Below are 4,023 nucleotides of genomic sequence, written 5' to 3'. Positions count from 1 at the left end.
ATATTTGAAACACGGATGGACCTCATTGGACCTCAGAGGTTTCCCAGTGCAATAGGACTGGTGGCCTTTATGGAATGCTGTCCTGTCCTCCTGGGACCACTAGTTTTAGTTACATTATATACTCCTATCTGTGTGCTTCTGTTATCATGTAATAGGTATTCAGGACTGGGAAGGTGAGAGAAAGCAAAGCTTAGTAAACTGCTTTATGGTAGTGAGCAAGTCTCTCTCATACCTGTACCCTCATGTAGCACAATACTTAGTACAATTTAACTGCTCATATTCTTAGAGAATAGGATTAAATTGAACCATCCAGAAGAAAGAGGAATAAAATATTGCTATAAAATTTCATTTTCTTTCAAATTAAATGTGCTCTTATTGAAAAATATATAATATGCACCTTTCCAATACTCATAGTGATTTCAGCTTAATTGTGGAAGTAACTTATCTTCCTAACATTGAAATTTTTTTTGGAAGCAGGAGCGGCATCCAGTTCCTAAACAACATGCCTTTGGAAACTCTATGAACTTTGATAAATGTCGATAGTTGTAGAGGGGCTTCAGGCCTTTTGTTCATAGGGTCGCTATGAGTTGTGCTCGACTCGACACTAATCAACAACAACAACAACCATTTACAACCTCAAAAATATACTAAGAAGTTTCTATGAGTTGGAATCAATCCAATGGCAGTGAGTTTGGTTTTGGAATAGCTGATGATCTCTAGCATTTCTTCATGTATTTGTTGGTCATATGAATGTTTTTCTTTGATGAAATGTCTTTTTGTGTCCTCTGCTCATTTTGTAATTATTTTTATTGAAGATATTAGAGTTTTCTATAAATTTTTGAGATTAGTCCTTGTTAGACATTTTATTGCCAGGGATGTTGAAGTGATGGCATCTTCTATAAATTTTAGAAAGTATTCCCTTGTCAGATATGCTATTGTCAAATATGTTTATCCCGGTCTCTGTAGCTTCTCTTTTTACTATTTTGGAGAAATCTTTTTATGCGCCTATGCATATAATTTTTAGTAAGTCTCAGTCATCTAGTTTATTCTCAGCTTATCTCATACTCTTCCATAAACTCATGTACTTCTAAGTATTTAAATCATATTGATATGTCCATACCTTCCAAATGGGTAACTTATTCTTACACCAGAATCCTAGCCATATCTCTACTTGTCTATCTCTATTTCTAGATTTTAAAGATATTTTTGAAATAAATAAAAACAGATCTAAATATTAATAGTGCCATCAGTCTATTTTCCTCCAGACTCACCTCAGAACGCTGTACTAGTAATAGTTACTTTTCCGAGACTAATATTCCTTGTCATTCTTTATTGCTCTTTTTATCAATGTTGCATCTAAGCTATTTGGAAATCTTTTATTTGGTCTTGAAAACATTGTCCAAGCCCATTCCTTCCTCTCCATTTCTACTATATGTTTTAGTAAGTACAATTCTAGTCAATTTTTTCTCAATATTCTCCCTGGGTTCACGTAAAAATAGTATAATTTTTTAAATTTTCTTAATTGTAATTTTAGCAAATGTTTATAAATGGTTGAATTTTCATCCATTTATTGTTCTATATTTTCCTCCTTTCTCCTCTCTTCTATCATAACTTTTTCGTCATAGTAATCACATTGATATTTATAAATATATCCTTTTCTTATTAACCACCATCATTATTTTTTATTGTTGTTGTTTTGATTTTCCAAGATATATTTTTATGCATAAGCATTTCAGTTGTATATTCCTTTCCTTTCCTCCATATTTATCTTTCTCTTCTACTTCATTCATCTGTCTCATATTTGATACTGTTGTTGTTATTGTTTTTAAGTGCCGTCAAATCAAAGATGACTCATAGTGACCCTATCAACAAAAGAACTGAACACTTTTATAATTTTCATTGTTTCTCCAGGTGCATGGAGTTTTTGGAGGCAAACCATTTCGGAAGTGCATGCCACTCCTGCTTCCAACCTTGCTTTAATCAGGAAGCTCCACCAAACATTGTCCACCATGGGTGACCATTATCAAATCTGACACATCAGTGTCACAGTATTTAGCCTCACAGCAACCAAGAGTTACTTCTGTACAGCAAATAGACAGACCAGTACTGTACCACTTAGAAGAATGTTTGACGAAAACCAATTAAAACCAGTCATGAGGGTGGCAGATTTTAATCAGGCATGTGTCTGTCTGTCTCTATCTCTCTCTCTCCCCCCTATGAATGTATTTTAGTTTTTGCAAAATGAGATAATTTTTTATCATCTGCTGACTTTTTAATACAATAAGACAACTAGGAAATTTTGTGATATCAATATGTTTAACTATACTGTTAATAGATGCATAAAAATTTGTACTGTATTTCATGAATTTATACAACTATTGTGTTATTGATAACCAGTCCCCTTGTTTCTATTTTTATCATTAGGAACAACTGAAAAATGTTGCAGTAAGTATTCTTGTAAATTTTTTTAAAATAAATAGGTTCATTTCATGCAGAAAGTCCCAAGAATTAAATGACTGAGTCAAAAGTTATATATAATTTTAATTGTAATCATTGTTACTAGATCTATTTACAAAAAAGACTAAAAAACTCGGAAATGTAATAAGTGTCCATCCTTTTCCCCTTAAAACAATAGTCTTAATGCTATTCCTTTCAGTAAATTAGTTATATGTCATCCAATTACATTAATTTATTTGGCCTCATATAGGGAATGCACTTTGGCTCTTAGATTAGCATTGTCCTGGCATATATCCCAAGGCCACTTTATAGAATTGGGAAGTAAGTAGATTGAAAAAATAAGTAGGAAAGAAAAGTTACTATCAGTATCAGGTAGATACATAGATATATAGTTCAACAGGTGAATTATAATTTTCCTAAAAATTATATATATTTGTATATCTACTTGACACTGATAATAAATTTCCCTTTCCCCCCCCTTATTTTCCAATTCTATAGTGTGGCATTGGAATAGATGCCAGGACAAAGCTTTAATATGAATTGAATCTCAACACCAATAAGACAAAAATCCTTATCAGATGGAGGAAAGATTGAAGTCAATGATTTCATCTTACTTAGATCCAAAATCAACACACTTATACCAGCAGTCAGGATATGAAGAAATATAATTGAACTGGGCAACACAGCTAGCTGTCAGGAACCTCTCCAAATTACTGAAGAACAAAGGTATCAGTCTGAAGACTATATATGGTACATCTCATTCAGGCCATGATCTTTTCAATCACTTGTTATACATCTGAAAGCTGGACCATGAATAAGGATAATAAAGAAGAATAATCAATGCCTTTAGGCTGTCAAGTTGGAAAAGAGTACTAAATAGCCCACGGGCTGCTAAAAGAACAAACAGATTTATCTTAGAGAGGTGACAGCCAGAATGTTTCCAGGAGGCACAAATAACAAAGATTTGCCTCGTATAATTTGGACATATTGTGAGGTGAGGCTATTCTTTGGGGAGGGACATGATCTTTGGGAAGGTGGAGGGTCACCAAAAGAGAGGAAGACCCTCAAGCAGGTAGACAAACACAATGACTGCAGCAATAACCTCTTCTTTGTCAGACATTATTTAGGATGACACAGGGTTGGACAGGGTTCAGTTGTTTATAGTGTGGCTAAGAGTCATACTCCATATGATGGCACTACCAACAACAACAACAACACACACATAATATTGTTATTAGATGCTGTCAAATCAAGTACATATGAACCTATGAACAACTGATCTGAACCTTGTCTTGTCCTGTGCAATCCTCACAATCCCAATCAAGCCCATTGCTATAGTCACTGTATCTTGTTGTTATGTGCTGTGGAGTCACGTGCGACTCATAGCGACCCTATCTGCAGTGGCTCTGAAGCCTGCCCTGTCCTGAGCCAGTCTCACTGATTCCAACACGCCTAGCCCCATTGCCCTTTGTTGTTGTTGTTGTTATGTGCTGTCGAGTCGTTTGCGACTCATAGCGACCCTATGTACAACAGCCCTAAACCGTGCTCTATCCTGTGCCAATCTCA

The sequence above is a fragment of the Elephantulus edwardii genome, unplaced genomic scaffold (genome assembly GCF_000299155.1).
Source record: "Elephantulus edwardii isolate Elephantulus edwardi_28Jun2011 unplaced genomic scaffold, EleEdw1.0 scaffold00001, whole genome shotgun sequence".
Classification (NCBI taxonomy): domain Eukaryota; kingdom Metazoa; phylum Chordata; class Mammalia; order Macroscelidea; family Macroscelididae; genus Elephantulus; species Elephantulus edwardii.
This window is presented reverse-complemented; position numbering follows the sequence as displayed.